The sequence below is a fragment of the Leucopleurus acutus genome (assembly GCF_964270905.1).
Source record: "Leucopleurus acutus genome assembly, chromosome: 17".
Classification (NCBI taxonomy): domain Eukaryota; kingdom Metazoa; phylum Chordata; class Mammalia; order Artiodactyla; family Delphinidae; genus Leucopleurus; species Leucopleurus acutus.
Window position 1 is genome coordinate 58,609,102 of NC_139159.1, and position 25,156 is coordinate 58,634,257.

Here is a 25,156-nt window from a genome sequence, read left to right on the forward strand (position 1 = left end):
TAAAGCTTAATCATGATTAGCAGTAAAATATGCACATATCCTAAATTTATAGGAAATGACTTTCAAACTTATAACAAAGCAGGAAAATATGTCTACTATTGTTGATATGTTAAAATGTATTTCAGATATTTGCTTAAACTTTGCTACATTAATATGCGTCACCACTTTTATCACATAGTGATAAAGTATTATCACTGTGTGGTGATCAAGTGTTATTACTTTTTGAAATAAAAAAGTGAAAGTATAAGAAATAAAATAATAATACTTAGTCTAACAAAAGCTTTCCTATAGGATTTTATACAAGATATAAATGCTATGAGTAAATAGAACAAATATTACTGGATATCTACTGTTTACTAGACACCATGTTATCTTCTATATATATGCATTGCTGTTAAATATGTACAATACTACAGGGGTTGTTATTATCCTTATTTTCCAGGTGAAAAATTAAAGTTCAGAAAAACTAAGTAACTTGTCTAGTTGTCCCTAGTGAGTTGTAAATTTAGGGTTTAAATTCAAGACTGACCCCAAAACATAATCATTCCACTGTACTACACTACAGAAAATCACTCTTCATCTATATGAAAGTAGTGCAGCAGTCAATCCCTGTGGATACTCCATACCCCACTATGCTGATGTGCAGTGTGCCACCATAAGATACATAACTACTCAAAATTTGATGAATATTCTCTATCACCTTGTGCAAGTGGTTGGAAAAACTAAGAAATTCTATAGTTCTTAGCAAGATTATGCTAGGCACAAATGAGATATTTTCAGCTTCGTTCAGTAGAAGAAATATTCCAGGCAAATTTTGAAGTTGGGCAAAGACTCCCATAAATGGTCTGTAAGTCCAACCAATTTCCCCTGAATTAGGAGGTGGTCACAGTGTCTAGAAACATTCAGAACTATGATGGCATATTTAGCTTCTCTGTATCTGACAACACCTAAAGTATAGATTGAATGTATAGACCTGCAGTGAGAGTAAATGAATAAATATGGAACAAATACACATGTAGGGTTATATTTGGAGAAATATGGTCTCGGTATTAATATAGTGTTTAAAGACCTCACATTTTTCATATGGACAAGTGGAACAGATGGAATTGTAGTGAAATTGACATTGCTTAAGGACACCAGAAATGCACTTGTTGCTTTCCTGATTAGATCCATTCTTTTCTCCCTGACTCTGAAGAGTTGGTCTGTGTAGTGAAATTAATAAGGGTAATTCTAAAGAGACTTCAGTAATCATGAAAGTGATGATACTTATAATATTTTCTCCAAATTAAAGAAATGAGAAAGTTAGATGCTTTAGAACTTTCGACTTCGGAAGCAATCATATCTATTGGGATGAAACCAAGCCCAACATACCAAACTTAGGTTGTGATGTTCATAACATATGGGGAGCTACTACATTTCAATTATGAAATTATAACTTGTAGTTGTTACTGCAGAATGCTTATCGCCTCTCTTTGTGTTTCCTACCAATGGAGGAAATAAAACTTCATTTGGCATACTCAGGTTTCTTTCTATGCTGGGAAAGTAGAATTGATAAATTTGGGAATCATATCTGGGTAGGAATACAAACCTCAGCTCTTTCCTAGTTTCTCACAGGAGCAAACTGCTTGCAAAGAGCACATGGTCTTCTTTTCCTTCCAGGCTTTTTCTTATAGACAGTGACTTTGTTTGGTTCAGTGTTGTTGGTGCCTGATGGTTAAGCCTGTCTCATTCTGGGCATCAAGTGCGTGGCCTGACTCTCACACTAAGCTGAGTTTTCCAGCTTTGCTTCATGAGAACTATAGGTGATATCTCATTCCCTGTGCTTTCTTTTTTGTTTCATTTCACAATGTTTTCAGAATTCAGTTGATAAATTGGTGGGGTGATATTTATTGAAGACTCTCAGAGGCTCAAATAGTATAATATTTATTTCAAGTGCAGGAATCCAGAGTCATGGAGAATCTGATAGAGTACAAACAGGGACCTCTCCTAATGGTCCCAATGAAGCACAGTACATTGCTTAAATGTTGACTAAGACTGTATGACTTATTCCTTATCTTAACCTCAAAAACCTGGCATAACTCTGATATTGATGTCTCTAAAGTTATAATCAGGAAACTGATTATCATAACATCACCACAAATCACACAAGTGTAATGACACTGTTTAAGCAATATTTAGAAATGGAACCCCTGGCTCTGGGTTTAAGTGTACTTCCATTATGAATCTGGGAGTTTCACTGAAATTATATGAGTGTCTTAGGAGGAAATATTTTGCAGGTGAAGTGTATATTCTGTAGTTCTCCTTTTGCCTTGGAGAGTATGGCATTAACTATAACAAACTAGATTTGCAAACCTGTATTTTGAGGCCATAATTTTATATTGTCTTTGTAAAAGTCATAGGATGATGCCAGTGCAATACCAAGGATGTGTTGTTTAGAATGTCATGGGAGCCAGGCTGCTATTCCCACACTAATAGGGTAGTTGGAGGGAAGATCTAGTCGAGGAAGTGCAGGCTCTGTGCAGCTGAGGCTGGAGAAGAGTAACTCTTCAATAATACTTTGTATGGCATCAAAATCTAGGGAATATATAAGAACGATAATGGAAATATGTTACACAGAGGCACCAGAGGGACTTTTAAGGAATTGGAATGTTCCACTAGTACCTAGGTGTAATAGAATAAAGCAAAGTTAAAATTATTGCTATTCCTTAAATTGCTTATTAAAGTAAAATACAGATATTAGATGTGTAATTGAGTTTTGACAAATGGGTACCAGTGTAGTAAACATAGCAATCAAGATAGAGATATTTCCCCTATCCCAGATAGTTTACTCACATCCCATTTCAGTCAATTCCTACCCCTCTTCAGAAACTACTATTCTGATTGCTATAGCTCAAAATTACTCTCGCCTATTCCTCAATTTTTAAATTTATTCTTCAATTTGCTTTTAATCTGGCTTTTTTTTGCTAAATATATACAGTTTTAAGATTCATCCATATTGTTATGTCATAGGCAGTTTATGCTTTTTCTATTTTAAATGAACTTTATTGAGGTAAATTTATATATCATAAAATTTAAAAATTTTAAGTGTACTATTAAATGAATTTGGGAAAATATGTATAGTTCTGTAACCATATACATAATCAAGATAACTTTTTTCAAACTCAGTGAAATAAAAGTTAGTCCAAGATGATGCCAAAGTAATTCAAGTAAACTGATATACTAGAGATTTTATAAACTGTAAACAAAGAACAAGCATTTTTTTCTATCATATCAACTAGTAATTTTGCTAAATTCAAATTTTATTACAAAAATATTCAAGCAAAAAATACAAAATTATGCAAATTGCTTGGATTTTTTATTATATTTTCTAATCTCTAATATGGGAGTGCTAAAACAATGCTGGACAGTGAAGAAATAAAAGGGAAAATAATGACACTGAAATCAATTATAATATTTGGGATTAGGAGGTATCAACACTTATTTGGAGCCAAACCTTTATTTGAAAAGATACAGGAATGAAGAGTTTGAAAACAATAGCAATAAAAAATAGGTTGGACTGCCAAAAGGGTAATAGTATCAGAATCAGCACAGAAAGCCCAAATTGATGGAGAATAATTTTCTGTGTTTGTTGTTTCATGGTGTCCGTACATAAAACATTTAGATTGTGTTTAAGAAACCAATATGAACAGTTAAAATATGATAGAGGGCCCATTATAATAAAAATGTTTTCAAAATTACTTTAAATTGCTACATGTAATATGGATTTTTTTCTCTGCCTTTGTGTCAAAAGTTTAGAGAACTTACTGGAAATCAATTTGCCATAAATTCAAATCTAGGAAAGTAGCATACATTCTCTGCAAACCTTGCATACATTATTTTTTAGTCTTTGTAGGATACATGAGTGTCTGAAATACCGTACTCTTGACAACTAGTGACAAGTAATGATCAGACACACTATTAATGTCTATTTATTTTAACAGCAACCAATACATACAATTATTGCTTGTATCATGGTAGATGAGAAAAAGTGTTAAAGACTACCATGGATGAACAGAAACAGAGTACAGTATTGCTGAGAAATACAGGAATAGATCTTTGTGTTGTAATTATGGTGGGTTTTTTTTTAAGATTGTATAAGGGTTTTATAAATAGCCTAAAGGTTTTAAAAATATTTTTCTGAAAAATGGTTAGAAAAAGCATTAAACCAGTGTATCAGCAGATACTGAAGACAGAGAGAAATAGTGAAAAAAATATACTAAAAACTCAGCCAGCTGATCTGTTAGATAGGCTTTTATCAGAATTGCATGAGTTAGGGTTCTCTGCCTTGACTGAAATCAGGTTAGTAATTCTTTGTTACCTACCCACAAGGAATAGTCTCAAGAAAACTACCTAGATATTAAATTGTCACATGCTTCAAGTTAATAAACCTTTAAATTATGGTTGGATTTTTAATAAAGACAAAAATAAAGACACATGAGGGAAAGAGGGAGAAAAGGAAAGAAGAGAAAGGAGGAAGAGCGTGGAAAGAAGGGAGAGAAAGAAAACCTCTTAAGGTATTTTGCCTAAAGGCCCTTGACATCAGCAAAGCTCCACTTTTTAACTTACTGCTTCCAGACCCAACTGCACTATTTTTATAGCTTTATTTCTGGACTGAGTTAGCAGAGGATTCAGTTAGCAGTTACTCTCCAGGGCATATCTGCCAGTATTTTCTTTTCCCAATACATCTTATTTTAAGCTATAGCAGCAGTAAGAATCGAAGCCCTATTCAGCAAAATGAAGATTCCTTCAATATGTTTCTCTGCCACAGTGTTCATTCCAACACCAGAATATAATCACTTGGGCCTCAGTAACCATACAGTGGTAATGCAAGAAGCCTAACTTCTTCCTTCCTGGTTTTCAGGTAAAAGGAATGAAAGCATGGGTGAAACTAAAACTAAAAGATCATTAACATAATATCAATTCTGGTGTCCCAGAACTCTGTTATAGCTAGAGATCAATAAAAAAAGGGAGAGAAGAAAAATACACACACATACACACTCCCACACGTATCTTTCAACTTGTATTTTTAGTCCCCTTTGTTGGAGAAATATAATTAAAAACAAAATCTTTTCCCAACCCAGATTGTTTCCACAAATGTAGTAATGAAAGAAAACATTTTTATTACTGAATAAACATTAAATCAGACTGTGATATACAAAACAGGCAATCCACTAAGAAATGGGAAAGAAAGAAATCCCACCCTTTTACAGAGCCAAGCAGATACAACCTGTTACATACATGTTCTCAAGATGAACAATAACTAATCCTCAAATAAGAGGACTTGAGAGTACTATTGGTCACACATAGTTCATCCTAGTAATTGTAGTGACCATCTATGTTGGCTAATTGTCTTAACTCAGAGGAGAAACTAACCTCTCATACCTTTTATGACAGGAAGTAGTTTTGCATCTTGCAGCAAGTTAGGCTCCTACCCTCCCACAGAAACTGAAAGACTGGAGAGCTTTCTCCTTTGATGTTTACATTTCAAAGAGATGGCTCCCAGGTCCCAGAGAAAGACATTCCTGGGTCTTAGAGGTAACAAAAGACCTATCTAGTTTTCAAAAGGGTTTATATAAATTTCAAAAGGAGAAAGTACTTAACAGTTATAAATTTTCTAAAGTAAATGCTCTAAAAAAAGAGGGAGAGTTCTCTTACTTTATTTTCAACAAGGAAAATTAGCATCATATTTTTCATTTTAATTTCTGTTTCCACATTTCAGTTATTTTTTAATGCATTATGTATTCAAATGTACACTAATATGTAATTAGTGCACTAATATATTATTACTTAAAATTCTCATCAGTTTCACTATTACAACTTATTTTAAGAAATATCACAAAAAACTAAAAAAAAAAACATAGCAGAGGACCAATATCTCAGGCCAAAGTGATCTAAAGCAATTAAGTGAAATTAAGCATGAACTTATTTTTCACAGCTGTATATCATAGATGGTCCAGGGTTTCAGGTAAAACAAAGTTTTAGTGTCTTAAAGTCAAGTGTTTTATAGGGATAGAAGGAAATCCCAGAAGCAAATAAAGTTTTAGCTTCTTTTAAATATTGAACTCTATGATACTGACTAATCAAATATCAATGTAAACCATTTTCATTTTGCTTGACCAACAGAATTCATCCCTAATCCAACCCGAATAGAAGCAAAGACTATACTAAAAGAGTTTTCTAAAACCTAACAGAAAAAATAAGTAGCATTATAATTCCAAACTTATTAGAATCTCTGTGTAAATTTAAGTATAAAATTCTAACGAAATTCCTAAACCATTGCAAGTTAAATTTTCTGAAATAACTGCATAAGAATAATTTTCTGTATAGCAGTGGTTCTTAACTTGGGACAGTCCTCCTCTTTTCCTCCCCAGGAGGACATTTGGCAATGCCTGGTGCGTTTTTGGCTGTCATTAACTGGAGGAGGGGGTGCCAATGGCATCTAGTGGGTAGATGCCAGGGATGCTGCCCAACATCCTGCAATGCACAGGATAGCATGCCCCCACGACCCCAAAGAGAATTATCCAGTTCCAATGTCAATAGTGCTGAGGTTAAGAAAACCTGATATATTATAGTTAATTTTGTGACAGTAATTAGCATAATTCAACTTTTCCTTCACACTGAGATGTCTAACATGGTATTGATCTACAGATTCTAAGTTGAAACTAAAGTTGATATTGATTTGCACTGAAACAAAGAAATTATAAATATGAATAGATCATTATTCTAACCTGTAAAAAGCTTAACAATTTTCTTACATTATTGAATAACCTGGCATAGAATACCTGAAGCTGACAAGATGATAAAGCAACATATGTAATACAGAGGTAAAAGCTATCCATAAAGTCTTCTATCTTGACAATTTATTGTGAAATGATTTAGTATCACAAAAAGTAAAACACATCAATAAAGTATAGGGGTTATCTCCAGTTTAGCAGACTAAATCTGACATGCACAGTACTTCACATTTCTAACCAAAAAATATGCACAAATTAAATCACATTAATATCTCCTATAACAGTTGGAAATAATAGAAAATGGCAAATCTTTGGCTACAGAATATTAAATACTTTAAGGATGTAGAATTCTTTAAAAAATACTGTTTAAAAGCCTTGAACATGAAACCTTCTTTAGAGCCATTACCATCTGAAAAATATCTGGGAGAGAGTTAAGTTGTATTTTATACAGTGAAGGTTTATGTTATATGAGAACAGACATTTCTTATCAACACATATATTTATCAAACTCTACTTCTTAATATGGGAGAGACAACTGCCTTTAAAGGTCAATTAGGTATTAGTTCTATTGCCCCAAATTTAGGTCAAAAATATAAAGTTTATTACCAGCAACAGAATGGGATTCATATATTCTGTTATTAAACAATTAAAACAAAAGCTATATTTCCATGGTTTGAGTGGTAAAGGTACAGAAATCTGGTGGTAATAATAATTTTATAGTCATCTAAGGAGGATATTTAAAATCCTCACCTACTTATATAACATTCTTCTGCTTAAAACATAATTTTATCAAAGTAGGTAAGGCTATTCATAAAATTACTTCATGCCCAACGACCTGAAATTCCCTTTGCTGTAATTACATTGTTTCAAAATCCATTAGTTCTCCAACACCATCTCTGAAACAATTTTACTATGATTGTATTGTATCAAAAGCTGTATCTTTTATTCACCAAATAATGGACTTTTTTTTTTAAACTTTCTTGGCACCAGATAAGAGATGCATCTTCACTTTGATTATACTTGAACAAAGTCTAAAAAGTCTACTTTCAGATGAGTCTTCCTTTGTGCCATTCACTGTTATTTGCAAACCACTTAAAGTCCCATTCTGAATAAACACAAATTCTCATTTAAGGGAGACTTCCAATTCATAACGGTGAAACAAAAATAAAAATCCTTTGAGATACAGTTCAAGTTTTTGTGCCTACTATATTCAGAGTAAAAAATCTGAAACAAAAAAAGGGAAAATTAATTTAAAAAAAGAAGAAAAGGAAAATGTCTAAGGGCTTCCCTGGCAATAGGTTCGGGAAAAATATTTTTTTATTTTTGTATCTCATAGCTAAAAGATGTATTTTAGGAAATGTAAGCTAACTCTTCCATGGCTTTCTATAAAACATAAGCACAAAACCAAAAACTAAATATTTGTAGTTTTGTTAAAATAAGAGCTGACTTTGAATTAGAGTAAGACAATTTGGAAATAATTGTAAATATCATTAAAAATAATACATTATTTCCCTCCTTCCTTTTCTGGCTTCCTTCAGTGCCTTATTTCTTTCACTAAATGAAAGGACTTATATATAAATTGTTTTTGCTTAATGGCATATATAATACATATAAATATATTATAATACATATATATACGTTTTCTATTACTGGACTACAAATTACTACAACCTTAAAACTACACATATTTATTATCTCAGGATTTCTATGGGGCAGAAGTCTTGACATGACCTAACTGGGTTCTCTACTTAAGGCATCTCAGAAGGCTGTAGTAAAGGTGTCAACAGGAGCTGTGTTATCACTTGAAGGCTCAGCTGGGGGAGGATCCGATTCCAAGTTCACTCATATGGTTATTAAAAGGATTCTTCTTCTGCTGGACCAAGGGCCTCAGCTCCCTCTGGGCTTTTGTCCAGAGGCTAATCTTAGTTCCTCACCATATGGGCCTTCACAGGGCTAGGTCACAACATAGCAACTTGCTTCATCAAAGCCAGCCAAGAGGAGAGTCTGCTAGAAAAGACAGAAGTTACAATATTATATAATTATGGAAGTGGCATTCCATCTGTGCTGTATTCTATTAGTCCAAAGCAAGTCACAGGTTCTGCTCATATTCAAGAAGGACATGAATACCAGGAGAATAAGGTGGTAATGCGATCTTAGTCTATTACATACATTAGCTAATATGTATTGAAAATGTAAGGTTCTAGAAACTTCTCATTGTCCCCAATTCTTCATTCCCTCTGTAGTACTAAAAATGGTAAATGGTAAATCTTGTCTAGGGTTATAACTTGCAGGAAAAAAATGCTACAGTTTTCCCTCCCTTACAGCTAATCATAGGTGGCCAATGGAATAGGAGCAAGTTATATGTACAACTTTTCTTCCCACATTTTGGAATTTGAATGAGTTAGTGAATTGTCTTTGATTGCATAGCAACCCTGTCTAAGCACTTTACATGTATTAATACATTTAATTATCACACTTCTGAAAGGGAGGGAGTCTAATTATCCTAATATTACAGAAAAGGCAAGTGAGGAAAAAAAAGTGAAATATTTTGTCCAAATGCACACAATAAGTTCTGGTGCCACAGTTTGAACACAGTGAGTATAAATGTGGAGCTTACAGTTTTAACATTATTAGTTTTCTTCTTTATGATTTCACAATTTGCATTAGTCATCTATTTAAAAACATTTTCAACTCAGACCAAATTATTACAACAGCAAAGAAAAAACATCAGCATGTCATGGAAAATTTTCAAAATATCCACTTGATTTCATCTGTGATGACTCCTATGTTGGTATCACAGGAAAGTAGCCCTCAGTGGGCTAAGCTATGAGTGCTTTGTACTTTTATTGATAAACTTTAAATTGTTATTTATATATGATGGAGTTTTCTGAACAGTTCTCTATAAGAAGAAAAATATATAAGAATGACCTATCATTATACGGCTCATATGAAATAAGAAAGACCTAGAGGTTTTTGCTGAACGTCCATTGCTTTTGATATTATTAATGAAAATAGATTAGTTTGAATAAATGGTATAAATAAATTCGATCCCCTAAAATACCTAGACATAAATGTTTTTTTTAGGTTCTCTAGCATATTTAAGTAATAGTTTACACGTTAATACCAAAAAGTAAATTTTCTTGCTCTCTGAATTAATTTCTATTGTTTTTATTTCCAACCAAGAGGATAAACACACACACACATACACACACCTACACACACACTCTAGAACAAGTTAAGTAGTGAAAAAAGACAATGTCAAGAATTACTTGTTATAGCATTATGATGAATAAAATAACCTACTGTTGAGATTCAAACCCCATCCAACTGGCCCAGAGCCAGAACTTCTTCAAATTCACTGCACTGTCCCTACAACTCCATCTGCTGGTCATCTTTTATGGGAATTGAAACAAGCAAGCAGAGCTTCCTCTTGTTAGACCTCAGATGGGAACATGCACATCTGGCAACTCAAATTCTTTGCCACTCCTGCATATCCAGGATGACTGCAAAAGCATTGCAAGTGTTGATTTGGTGGTTAAAAATACATTTTAATTTTAGTGGATAGGCAAATTAGCAAATATGGAATCTTTGAATAATGAGGAAAGATATATGTCAATTTGAGATAATACTTGTAAAATTATTTTCCCACTCCACTACTTGAAAGAGTATGCTCTTCTTTCACCTGTACCAGTGACTCCCTGTGGTGACGACCCTTAAAGAAAGGTCTGTGACTCCTTAGAAATTCTGATTTCTTTTGATGAAGATAGAAAAATGGTGACAGCTTCACTCCAAGCTTTTAAAAAATCATCACATTTAAATTATTTATAAAATAAATTTGTGAAAAGGAAAAAGTCAAGTGTGTTCTCAACAGCAGCTGCAAACAACAAAGCAATTATACATAACATGTATAATTTTCTAGTTATCAGAGGGGATAAGAGACACAGCCAAGTTCTGTTTATTATGATATAGGCTTTTTGATATATTTTAACATTAATCAAGCTTCCAGCATTATTTAAAATAACCCCTATTTTTAGTCTTGTTATAATTCTTAATCTACATTTCCCCCTGTTATCATGCTTCCTTAATTAAATTTTTTTGTCTATCCATCAAATAGATGTTCTTTGCTTCACTACTTCATGCACTATGTATCAATTTGATAATGAAGGAAAACAATTCAAGGCTTTATTGGATTTTTATTTTTAACTCACTAGCTCTGAACTTAAACATTATGTATAAAACATTTCATTTTCATCATGGGCATTTCTCTCAAATACAATAGTAATATAGTAATATTATTTTATTTATTTTACACATTACTATATATTTAGGTATTAGGTTCTCATTAGGCTAATTTATTATTAAATAGTTAAATGCTATTATTTTGTCCATGTAATACGTAAAAAATGACTCCATCCCCAACTACTGTCACCTTCTCCTTCCCCCAAACCACCACAACAACAAAAAGTCATAGAGTTTATCTGGAAACTATAGAAACATAAAATAGTATTTATTTCCACACATTTGTATGGCAAGAATACAGTGCTAATAGATTTTTACTTTTGCTGTCCCACCAACTTTGAGCAAACCAGCACTTTCTCTGTACCTACTATTTAATCTATACAGTCAAAGGAATACTATCTATGGTAGACATACTACTGGTTACGGTGAGGCTCAGATAAGAAAATATTTTGAGGTTATTTTATATTGCAAGAAAATTATAAAAAGTAACTATTCCATTAGATATTTTTATGGAGATTTCGCTAAGAAGTGAAAAAAATACAGTATATGATAATTAAAACTGTTCATATAAAAGTAACTATGTGCAGTGACACTTGATTTTTAAAATTCTGCGTCAACACTACCACCTCCAAAGAGGATGCCTTATAACACTGTCCGTCAAAATTCATAAAACATAACAGGCATTACAGGCTATTTTTAAATTACTGTTGTTATCTGTGGAGTTTACCTGTCAAAGGTTTGATATCAGTAGAAGATAGTTGTGACAGGTAAAATAATGGCCCCCCAAAGATGCCACAGCTTAATCCTTGTAGCCTGTAAACATGTTACATTTCATGGCAAAAGGAATTTTGTAGAATTGATTAAGATTAAAGACATGGAGATGGGGTGATTATCCTGGATAATCACAATGAGCCCAACCTAATCATGGGGATACTAAAAATTGGGCGAGGAAGGCAAAACAATGAATCTGAAAAATAATACAGAAGAAATATATGAGGTGTGCAAGGGACTTGACCCACCCTTGTTGGCTTTGAGGATGGAGAAAGGAACAAGGGTCACCTCTACAATATGGAAAAGGCCCTCAGAAGACAGCTGGCAAGAAAACAGAGACTTCATTCAATTTTTTTAAATTAATTTTTATTGGAGTATGTTTGATTTACAACGTTGTATTAGTTTCTGCTGTACAGCAAAGTGAATCAGTTATACATATACATATATCCACTCTTTTTTAGATTCTTTTCCCATATAGGTCATTACAGAGTATTGAGTAGAGTTCCCTGTGCTATACGGTAGGTTCTTATTAGTTATCTATTTTATATACAGTAACGTGTATATGTCAATCCAGTTTCCAATTTATCCCTCCCCCCCACATTTTCCCCCCCAGTAACCATAAGTTTGTTTTCTACATCTGTGACTCTATTTCTGTTTTGTAAATAAGTTCATTTGTACCCTTTCTTTAGATTCCACATATAAGTGATATCATATGATATTTGTCTTTCTCTGTCTGACTTACTTCACTCAGTATGACAATCTCTAGGTCCATCCATGTCACAGCAAATGGCATTATTTCATTTGTTTTTATGGCTGAGTAATATTCCGTTGTATAATACATTCCTCTGTTGATGGGTATTTAGGTTGCTTTCATGGCCTGGCTATTGTAAATAGTGCTGAGATGAACATTGAGGTGCATGTATATCTTTTTGAAGTATGGTTTTCTCCGGGTATATGCCCAAGAGTGGGATTGTTGGATCATATGGTAGCTCTACTTTTAGTTTTTAAGGAACCCCCATACTGTTCTTCATGGTGGCTGTAACAATTTACATTCTTACCAACAGTGTAGGAGGTTTTCTTTTTCTCCACACCCTCTCCAGCATTTATTGTTTGTAGATTTTTTGGTGATGGCCATTTTGATCAGTGTAAGGTGATATCTCATTGTCGTTATGATTTGCATTTCTCTAATAATTAGTGATATTGAGCATCTTTTCATGTGCTTCTGGACATCTGTATATCTTCTTTGGAGAAATGTCTGTTTAGATCTTCTGCCCATTTCTTGGTTGGGTTGTTTGTTTTTTCAATATTGAGCTGCATGAGCTGTTTGTATATTTTGGAGATTAATCCCTTGTCAGTTTCTTCATTTGCAAATATTTTCCCTGTTCTGTGGGTTGTCTTTTCGTTATGTTTATGGTTTCCTTTGTTTCATTCTTACAACTGGAGATAACTGAATTTTGTCACAACCTGAGTTAGCAAGGACACCGATCCTCCCTTAAAGACTCCAGAAAGAAATGCTGCCCTGCCAACACCTTAATTTTAGCCTGGTGAGAGCCATGTTGGGCTTTTGATCTGCGAAACTATAAGACAATAAATTTGTGTTGTTTAAGCCACTAATTTTTTGGTAATTTGTTACAGCAGCGATTAGAAACTAATACAGTAATTGATGTGACAACAAGGAGAGTATGTCAGGAGTTAACAGGGATTGTGGCATTGCTGATAAAGTTCAGCTTCACAAAGATAGTTTCACACTGACCTCTTCCCCTTCTCAAATCAAAAGGTAGTCTTTATAGATTTATTACATTTATATTTTTGAATTCACTTCAAGCATATTCTCTGCCAATAAATTCTGAAAAAATAATTCTCCAAGCTTTCTATGTTTCCAGAGCATGGAATGCAATACTACTCTTAGAGCACTTGTGACATTGTATTTTAAATTTGTGTTGACATGTCTGCTCTTCCATTAAAAATTAATTTTGTTCAGGTCAGATTATTGCTGTTGTTTCTTATTAATGTTTCTTTCTTCTGTACCTAGCATACTGCCTGGCCCAAAGCAATTTCTCAAAATGTTTTTGTTAAATAAGTAAATGAGGATAAACTTTGTCTTCCCAACCAAATGATTAGATAGAAACAAAAATAATTGCTTATATATATTTTTACCGTCTTATAGTTTATAAAGCTTTCTCATTTATACATATATATGTATAATTATAGTTCTTAAAGATTTCTTATATACTTATATACATATTTTAGTTATTAAGTTTAGGATCCCACTATATAGAATTGTCAGTACTGTCCAGTTAGTTGTATCTTTGGATTTTTCCACTTATGATCATATTTTAATGAGATATATTGACAAGAAATTTTGAAGCAGCTCTCCTTTAGTGTAGTGGCAATCCTTAGCTATAAAACTGTGAGGCTAACAGTCACAGAAAAACATAGTATGACATTTAAACACTGAGGAAAATGAAAGACTATTGATATTAAACCAAACTTTAATAACTGCTTCTAATGATCTAAAGAGTTTTGTTTTTCAGTCACTTTCACATAAAAAGGGGAACAATTTACACTTAAAAGCTAGCCACTAATTTTCTAAATGCTTCTGTTATGTAATAATGGGTTGGATTCAGTTATGATGTGCACTAAATCCTATCTTATTTGTTTCTTTTATACTTAACATAGGAACAGAATTTGATAGTTTAAGTGGGCATTCAAAAATCACTTAGTGTATTCTAATTTAAGGACCAACAAACTACCTAATAACTTGTAGATTTCAGAATTCCAGCTCCAAATATAGGACCTAGAATAAGATAGGCACTTAACTTTTTGTTGAATAAACAATGCCTGGATCTAGGAGCTTCTAGGGCTATTGTCTTATCTGATATCAATACCATTTATGTTTAGAACATATTTTAAGACAAAAGATAAATGGAGTTGTTACTCAACATTAAAAGTCATCAAATCATGAGATCGAAAACTGGAACAATAAGAGGATACATGAAAAAGATAAATGGATGTGAATTTTGAGTTCAAAGATCACATAAAATTTTGTAATGTTTAAAAATTTACCAGGAAAATATAAATTCCCAAAAATATGCATTCATTTTACATGTGTTAGGCATTCTGCTAGAACACAAGGATACAAGAATGATTATTACATAGTCCTTATCCTGAAGGAGCTCACTATCTTTGAGCAATTTGTCACAAATATATGACATGAAAATGTGATAGGAAATACAGAGAGGTGTGCATGCATACTACTTTGAGAACATGAGGGGTGACTGCCTAATTCTTTCTGGGATAATTTGTAAACTACAGATATGGGGTAATAATTCAGTAGGACTTAAGAACATAATTAGGAACTTTCTAATTATTTAAACAAAAGAAGTCATTACAGGCAAAGAGCACATTATATTAAAATTTAAGAGACACAAAAGTCCATGGTATTTCCCATTTTAGTGTTAATGTGGTTAATAGGATTTCCAGTTAACGTGGTGAGTGCTTTATGGTCAGAAGTGATTGGAGAAAGTATGGAACTACACAGTGAGACCAGCTTCTAAAGGTCCTTGTATGGCATTACAATTAAGTTGGATTTAAAACATGCAATGCAAATGTGTTAAAGATTTTTAGCAGGTTATTGATATTATTAAATCTAAGCTTAAGGTAGAAAAATTTACAGTCATATGGAGGATAGCAACCTTATATTTGTTTAGTTATTTACTTGTTCATGTATTTATTTCAAAAGCATCCACAGACATCTCTTCTATGTCAGGTAATATTCTAGGTTCCCTGGAAATGGAACAAATATGACATAGAAATTTTTTGCTCTCAGGTATCTTCCATCCTAGTGGGAAGACAGATGTGCACATGAGAAATGAGGAAGAAGAAAACAACAACAAAAATATATTAACCCCCCAAAAAAAGCTAACCATGAAAAATCTAGTCAAGAAAAATAGCGAAATTGAGAGTTCTGGGATAAAGCATAGCCAGGTCATTCCTCTAGCGAGTGAATTAAGGAGGAGTGCTTTGAGGAGAAACATCTAAGTGAAGACTGTAATTTGAAAGGGTTAGCCTAGCAAAAAATCTAATTAGGAGGAGATAAGAGTTAATTCAGAAAGCCCAAGACCAGATAATTTTGATCTGCCTGAAAAATTAGATAGGACACAAATGTAGCTGGAATGTAGTGAAAAAGGCGAGAATGGGAAGAAAGATCTAGATGGTCAGTGTAGTTAGTCAGTGTATGATAAAGTCTAAGGAAAACTGTAAAGATATTTAAACAGAAATGTCATGTAAGAGGGTTTATCTGTTTAAAAACAAAATTCTTCTCATTATGTAATATGTATGCGTGTAGAGGTGGGGTGAAGAATGGAAGCACGTGACCAGGAAGGCTATTGAAAGATCCTAGAGATGTACAATGGAAGTGGCCCTGGAAAGACAGAGAATGGATACACAGAACCAATATTGATACTTTTAAAAAAGTCAAAGGAACTTATAGAGAGGACCCAAACTAAGGGTGTAATATGTAATAATGGATAGGAAGGGTTGATTATTATGAAAATATATAGAGGTTAGAAAGAACAGGATGCTGCATTTATCTGTATATGTATATTGGTATCTCTACTTTGTTTCAAAAGTGTTTCATACAGGCTATATATATATATATTTTTCCAAGGTGAAATAAGCATTTCCATTTTTTTTAACATCTTTATTGGAGTATAATTACTTTACAATAGTGTGTTAGTTTCTGCTTTATAACAATGTGAATCAGCTATGCATATACATATATCCCCATATCTCTTCCCTCTTGCCTCTCCCTCCCTCCCACCCTCCCTATCCCACCCCTCTAGGTGGTCACAAAGCCCCGAGCTGATCTCCCTGTGCTATGCAGCTGCTTTCCACTAGCTATTGGTTTTACATTTGGTAGTGTATATAAGTCCATGCCACTCTCTCACGTCATCCCAGCTTACCCTTCCCCCTCCCCTATATATATTGTTTTAATTTCAGCCATTATCATAGTTCTACAATACGATACTCCAAAAATTGTTTATTTGGAAACGTAATTAAAATAAGTAAAAATGAAAATCAGAAGATGATAATATTGCTGAGACTATTTGTGCAAACCACGATGCACTGGCATGGTTGAAATAGTCTAAAATCAAATCAAATTAAATCACTTAGTATTTCTGCTTATTTGGTGTATGTGTATGTGTTTGTGCACTTATTTCTTTGTGTCTCTAAACCAGCTTGACAGCTTTTATCTTTTTGCAACTTTATCAGTTTTCATGTAAATTACAGGCAACCTGATTTTACTTCCTTAATTGTATAATTGGTATTTGAACATAATGTTGAAGTAAACAACCTATTCAATCTCATATGCCACCATTGTAAATATTGTTGCATTTTACAAAATTATTCTTTTTGCCCATGTTCCCCTTAGAATTTCATAATCTTTACAATTTAAAGTAAAGGAAGTTGGCTGAGACCTTATTTATTTTGTCTTTGAAGAGTCATAATTACCCTAATTATCTGCTCCAGTGCAACATTAAAATGTTTTAACACTCCGCTTTATCTCCAGAGGAATATACTTAGTTTCTAAGAAGTTACCATCTGTTTTTTATTTGAATACTCACAGTAGGTTAAAACTGTACCTGTGTGTTCAGTGCTATCAACATCATCTGTCATGAAATTCCTATTTCAGGCACAGATACTCTGCAAATGACAGTAGGAGGTAAAAAACAAGTGCCACAGTGAAGAGAAAAACCCAGATTTGTACCATCTCCTCTCTCTTCTCTACCTAGGGAACATAGAGACTCCTTTCATTCTTCTTTAAACTCTTTTCTTTCTCCCCTTTAAATAGACTTTTAATAATCTTCATCAATCTGAGAATTGTCTTTGTAACCTTCCTTAATTCCCTCTATTTCTCTGTTGTACATATTTTTTACAAAGGATTATGCAAATATTGCAATTGGAGAAAAGGAAAGCATGAAAATTAATGGAATAAAGATGTTGAATGTCACAGAAACATATCTGGATTAATTTGAAACAATACAGAGGACATCTAAGTTTGGCTTAAAGATGCACAGATAATATCAGCCAAAAGTACCAGTTTATGTCATTTATATCATTGTAAACTTTCAATCTTGATTGCAACTACTGTCTATCAGTTGGATAGTTTAGACAAAGGACAATTATTGGTTTTGAAAAAACTTTATAGTGGTTTGTAAAGATTTTTTCCCTTATGTCACAAATCTGTTTGAAAATCTAATGAAGATTATGTATTCTCTCCCCAAGGGAGTAATTATGTTCACTCAATATTTTATATTAGGTTTAGAAAATTAATGGGCTCCCTGAAATAGAGTGCCATTTTGACCTGTCATTCAAGTCTGCATTTTAATAGAAGGACAAACTTCAGAACAGCTGTATAAAGTTTTTGAACCTTCAAGTAAAAACATAAAGACAACTGTGTATTTAAGTGCTAATTTTAGACAAAATGATTGTATTCCTTCTTACCAAAGCACAGAGGAAAACAAGTATTATCTTGTATATAGCCAATCAAGCGTAGTGCATACCCAAAATGAATTTTCTTAGACTATACTACCAGCATGTCTAACATAAAAAAATTTTGATTTGGGTATCAGGAATCTAAATTTACTAGATAGAGCAGAAACTGAAAATATGCAAATCTTCTAAAATTGATACTAAAAGTTTTAGAATATGAGTGGAATCATAGAGTACTTGTCCTTTTGTGACCAGCTTCTTTTGCTTAGCGTAATGTCTTCTTGGTTCATCCATGTTGTAGCCTGTGATATGATTTCCTTCTTTTTTAAGGCTGCATAATATTCTATTGCATAAGTATACCTGGATTGTATGGCTATTCTATGTTTATTTTTCTGAAGATTCTTTACACTATTTTCCATAATTTCTATAACTTTTTCTATTCCCACTAAGAGAGAAGAAGGGTTCTAAATTTTTTGCATCCTCACCAACATTTATCATTTTCTGTTCTTTTGATAGTAGTCATCCTGATGGGTATGAGATAATGTCTCAATGCGGTTTTGATTTGCATTTCCCTAATGATTAGTGATGGTGAACATCCTTACATGTGTTTTTTTTATATTTTATTTCAAGAAACCTCTATTTGAGTCTTTTGCCAATTTTTGAAATTAGGTTATTTGTTAAGTTGTAGAAGTTCCTTATATTCAGGATATTAACCCTTTAGTGGATATGTGATTGGCAATTATTTTCTATTATTCTATAAGTTGCCTTTTCACTCCCTTTATTGTTTTTTCAGACATGCAGAATTTTTTAAGTTTAGTATAGCCTCATTTGTCTATTTTTGATTTTGTTGCTTGTGCTTTTGGTGTCATGTTCAAGAAATTATTGCCAAGACCAATGATGGAAAGTTTTTCCCATATGTTTCATTCAGGAATTTTATAGATTCAGTCTTACATTCAAATCTTTAATCCAATTTGATTTTTGCATATGGTGTAAGGTAAAGGTCCAACTTCATTCTTTTGCAGATGGATATCCAGTTTTCCCAGTACTATTTGTTGAAGATACTGCTTTTTTTTCCCATTGTGTAGTCTTCTTGCCATTGTCAACAATCATTTGATCATATATGGGAGGGTTTATTTCTAAGCTCTCTATCTTTTCCATTGGTATACTTATCTGTCTTTATGTCAGTGCCAGGTTGTTTTAATTAATATTGCTCTGTAGTATGTTTTTAATCAGGGAGTATAAGGCTTCCAACTTTGTTCTTCTTGCTCAAGATTGTAATTCAAGGTCCCTAGAGATTCCATACAAATTTTAGGATATTTTGAACTGTTTCTGCATGATATGGCTTTCAAATTTTGATAGGGATTGCACTGAACCTGTAGATTGCTTTGGGTAGTATGAATATTTTAACAACATTCAGTCTTCCAGTATATTAGCATGGCATGTCTTTCCATTTATTTGTATCTTCTTTGATTTCTTTTAGCAATGTTTTGTAATTTTCAGTGTACAAGTCTTTTACCTCCTTGGTTAAGTTTATTACTAAGTATTTTATCTTTTTTTTATCCTATTGTAAATGGGTTTTTATTCTTAGTTTCTTATTTGGATTGGATATTGTCAGTGTATAGGAATGCAACTGATTTCTGAGTGTTAATGATGTATCCTGCAACTTTGCTGAATTCACTTATTAGTTTTAAGATAGATTTTATGGAATATTTAGGGTTTTCTATGTATATGATCATGTTGTCTGTGAACAGAGATGATTTTAATTCTTCATTTCTAACTTGTTTGCCTTTAATTTCTTTTTCTTGTCGGAATACTCTGGTTAGAAATTCTAGTACGATGTTGAATAGTAGTGGCAAGAGTGGACATCCTTGCCTTGTCCCTAATCTTAAAGGAAAAACTTTCAGTCTTTTCCCATTAAGTATAATGTTTGATGTGGGTTTTATATACATGGCTTTTATTATGCTGAAGTAGTTTTCTTTCCTTTTATTTTTATTTTTTGATTTCTAGTTTATTGTTTTTATCATGAGAGGGTGTTGAATTTTGTAAATTGTTTTTTCTGCATCTATTTAGATGATCATGTGGTTTTAGTCCTTCATTTTGTTAACGTTGCATGACATTGATTGATTTTTATGTCTTGAACCATCCTTGTATTCCTTATAAATCCTATCTGGTCATGATGTATGATTCTTTTAATTTGTGTATGATTCGTTTAATTTGTTGTTGAACTCAGGTTGGCAGAATTTTGTATAGGATTTTTGTGTTAATATTCATCAAATATTTGTCATGGATATTGGTCTTCAGTTTTTGTTTTTTTTTCTTGCTGTGTCTTTTTCTGATTTTGGTATAGGGTAATGCTGGCCTCATAGAATGAGCCAGGGAATATAACCTCCACTTTAATTCTTTGAAAGTTTGAGAAGAATTGACATTAATTCTTCTAAATATGTGGTAGAATTATTCAGTGAAACTATCTAGTACTTGATTTTTTTTGCTGGGAGGTTTTTAATTACTGCTTCAGTCTCCTCGTTAGTTAGAGGTCTGTTCAGATGTTTTATTTCTTCATGATTCAGCTTTGGTAGGTTGTATGTTTCTAGGAATTTATCCACTTCTTCTAGGGTATTTATATTTTTTTGTGTATGATTGTTCATAATAGTCTCCAATAATTCTTTTTTATTTCTGTGTCATCAGTTGTAATATTTTCGCTTTTACTTCTAATTGTAGACATTTTGAGTCTTCTCTCTTACTTAGTCTAGCTAAGGGTTTGTTAATGTTGATTTTTTCAAAATATCAAATCTTGTGTTCATTGATTTGTTCTATTATTTTTCTATTCTCTTTTATTACTCTCTCATCTGATTATATCCTTTCTTCTGTGGACTTTGGTTTTGTTTGTTCTTTTTCTAGTTCCTTGAGGTATAATGTTAGGTAATTAATTTGAGATCTTTCTTCTTTCCTTAACATAAGTATTAACCGTTATAAACTTCCCTCTGTTTTTGCTGCATCCCAATGTTTTGTTTTAATTTTAATCCATTTTCAGGTATTTTCTAAATTCCCTTGTAATTTTTCTTTTATCCAGTGACTGTTTAAGAGTGTGTTGTTTAATTTCCATATATTTGTGGATTTGCTTGTTTTTCCTTTGCTAGTGATTTCCAGTTTATTTCCATTGTGATCAGAGAAGATACTTTGTACAATTTTAAGCCTCTTAAATTTGCTAAGACATGTTTTGTGGCCTATAATGTGGTCTGTGTTCAGGAATATTTCATGTGTGCTTGAGAAGAATATGTATTCTGTTACTGTTGGGTAGAGTGTGGTGTATGTGTCAGTTACTTTCAGTTGGTCTGTAATGTTGTTCAAGTCCTGTATTTCCTTGTTGATATTCTTGATTTATATCCATAAATGAAACGATATTGATGTCTCCTACTATTGTTGTATTGCTCTTTCTTCCTTCACTTCTGTCAGTGTTTGCTCCATTTACTTAGGTGCTCTAATGTTAGGTACATACATATTTATAATTTTTATATCTTCCTGGAGAATTGACTCTTTTATCATCCTTATGACAGCAATTTTGAATTCTTTGTCTGAATTTTTTGTTTTAATTCATGTATCTCTGTTTCTTAACGTTCAGTTTCTGGAGATTTATATGTTGCTTTAGATGTGTTATGGTTGCCTGTTTTTGCTTGCTTGTTTTTGAATTTCTTGCTTTGTTGTTGTTTTTGTTGAGAATTAAGCATCCAAGGAATCAGTCAACTCTCTCAGACTTTGCAGTCTGGTTTCATACAGAGAGAACTTTCTCTATACAGAGTAGCTAGACATTCTGGAGACCTCTCAAGGCTTTTCTGGGTATTTATCCTCTCTGGGTTTCTGTGTGTTTATCTCCTGTTTGAAAAGGTTTGTCAGTTTTTACTCAGGCCTCCGCCCGACTTCCCCTTGTCTTTCTACAGTATTGTGGTTTCTGTGGTGCTGTAGTAAATCACAGTCCTGGTGCTCCATCTTTTGTCTGTCTGAGGTACTATAGACTTTGGTGTGTGGTTGATGTCTTTGTTCTCGGAGATCCCCTAACTGCCCCCACCCCTCCTGCAATATCTGAATGAAGGCAGAACAGACTCTGGTCGCTTGGGAAGCCCCCCTAAAAGGCAGGTAGACATACATTTTACTCCTTTCCCTCCCCAGGGAGAAGACAGGAGTTAAAGATTTCCTCCCAAATGCACTACATGGCACTGTGCCAGTGGGGAGGGGCTTTGAACCAGAGACAGTGGAGAGTATCAGGAATTTGCACTCACCTGGGGTGCAAGAACTAGTTTCTGGATTTCTCACAGAGGTATTTTGTTGGTTTGATGTTATTAAATTCATGTCTCCATGGAGGAAGGTGGGTCTTGGGCTTCCATCATCTTGCTGATGTCATTCCTGTTGAAGTCCTACAATACAATAAGTTTGGACATATATACACTTGTAAAACCATTATGACCATCAAAATACAAATATGTATATTACTCTCAAAAGTCTCCACGTGCCCCTTGGAAATTCCTCCCACCAGACTCTCCTCTACCCCATCCTCATCTCCATTTAACTATTGATCTGTGTTTGTCACAAGACATTATTTTGCATTTTCTATAATTTTATACTAATAGAATTATAAACTGAATACCCTCTTTTGTCTGGCTTCTTTCACCCAACATACTTATTTTGAGATTCATCATGTTGTTTACATTCATCCATACACATTCATGCTCATCAAACATTCTTTTTATTGCTTAGTTTTATTCCAATATATGGATATACCACAACTTGTTTATCCATTGACCTGTTAATGAATGTTTGGTTTGTTCCCAGTTTTTGATTAATACAAATAATGCTGCTTTGAACATTTGTGCATAAATGTTTGTATGGATATATGCTTTCAGTTCTTTTGGGTAATTACCTAGGAGTTGAAGAGTTGAATCATACAGTAGCTTATGTTTAAATTTTTAAGAAACTATCAACCTATTTTTCTGAAGTGTTTCCATTTTACATTCCCACCAGTAGTGTATGGAAGTTATAGTCATTTCACATTTTTGCCTGCCCTTGATATAGTCAGTCTTTCATTTTACAATTCTAGTAGATGTTTAATAAATCAAATTGTAGTTTAATCTGCATATTCCCATTAATTAGTGATGGCATCTTTTCACATGCCTATTTTCCAACCATACGTGTTCTTTGAAGTATCTGTTCAAAACTTTTGCCCATTTTTAATTTGCACAACTTTATTCTGTTTTCTTTTTATGTTTGTGTTTTAAGACTTATTTATACAGCCCTGACACCTTTTATCAGTTATATGTTTTGCAAGTATTTTCATCCAGTTTATGGCTTGCCTTTTCATTCTCTGAACAATATCTTTTGAAGGTTGGAAATTTTTAATTTTGATGAAGTCTAACATCAATTTTTCTTTTATGTATCATAGTTTTGGTTTCATTTCAAAAAATTCTTTGCGTAACCCAGGTCACAAAAATATTCTTCCATATTTTCTCTGAGTTTTTTATTTTTAGGTTTTATGTATAGGTGCCTGTTCTATTTTAGTTAATTTTGTATACATAGACATTCACAATATTTGTCTTTATTTTTCAATTACATCTTCAACCCATTATGCTGCCAATTTACTTTAATATGGAGTTCATAGTTTAGAGCACTAATATCAATTGTATTAAGAGTTTAGCAATACAATAATTATGTTTAATTTAAAATCACTAAGAATCTAAGCACCTGATCTTTTTTAGTATTTTAGTATTACTAACTAGACTTTTTGTATATTACTAAAATAGTGATTACTTGATTGCTAATTTTTCTGCTTTTTGTCTGACAGAATTATTTCCAGATTAAAAATAAATAAATAATTAGTTGTAATTAAACAACAAAACTATGTTCTGCTTTCACTAGCTTCCTAAACCTATAGTAGAAATAATTATAATCCTGTGAATTATAACTTAGAAACAGGTAGACTACTGTAGATCATAATGGAAAGTTTGGTAGGGGACAATATACTAAAATGAAAATATAGAGATCAGATACACAGATTGAGCATTTATTTTCTGTGTTTTCTAGGACAAAGCATTTTATTCTTTTAAATTTCCTTCCTCATGAATGCAGAAAATTACGAGGTAATGTTGTGCACTAGAATACTGAAATTCTAGTTCTTATCAAAATAGACAATTACTCAAGAGTGCTTATGTCTTGAATTACTTTTGATCACATATTCTTGATCATGTCATATATTTTTCTTAAACTACTACTATATCAGTGTTATCTGTGTGGACCTTTTTGTGTTTTCTTTTCCTGTTTGTCAATCACATAAGATTTTAGAAGGCTGTATGTCCTTAGAGTGGTAAAGAGATTAGGAAGTATAACAGGAGTGAAATATGATGCCATTTGGAACAAATGCTACTGGAAAATTTCTCTAAAGATGAAAGAGTATTTTTCCAAAGAAGGGAAAATCAACTTAGTATATTTCATGTTAAGTATCAATAATTATATATTTTGACTATTAGGATAAATACATTTAAGACAAGTATATACTCTGGGATAGCATGAAACTAGACAATATTTTCAAGGAAGAGTTAAGACCCAGAAACATATTTTACAAATGCTTCAAGAAGATCAAATAGTATTCTGCCTATTTGGGACTGAAGAATTGTTTCAGAAATGTAGTTATGGTTTTCTTTCTCCTAACTGAGTTTGCTGGAATTTGGGGGAGGAGGAATAGAAGCTGGACAGATGCCCTGTAATAGAAAAATTAAATCTACCAGTCATATTTATAGAGTGTTGGTGTGTGGTCTTCTACAAATATATTATTCAGACATGAAAATAATCTTGTTAGAATGGTTCTGGTTCCTTCATAAGGTGGACTAAGTGTC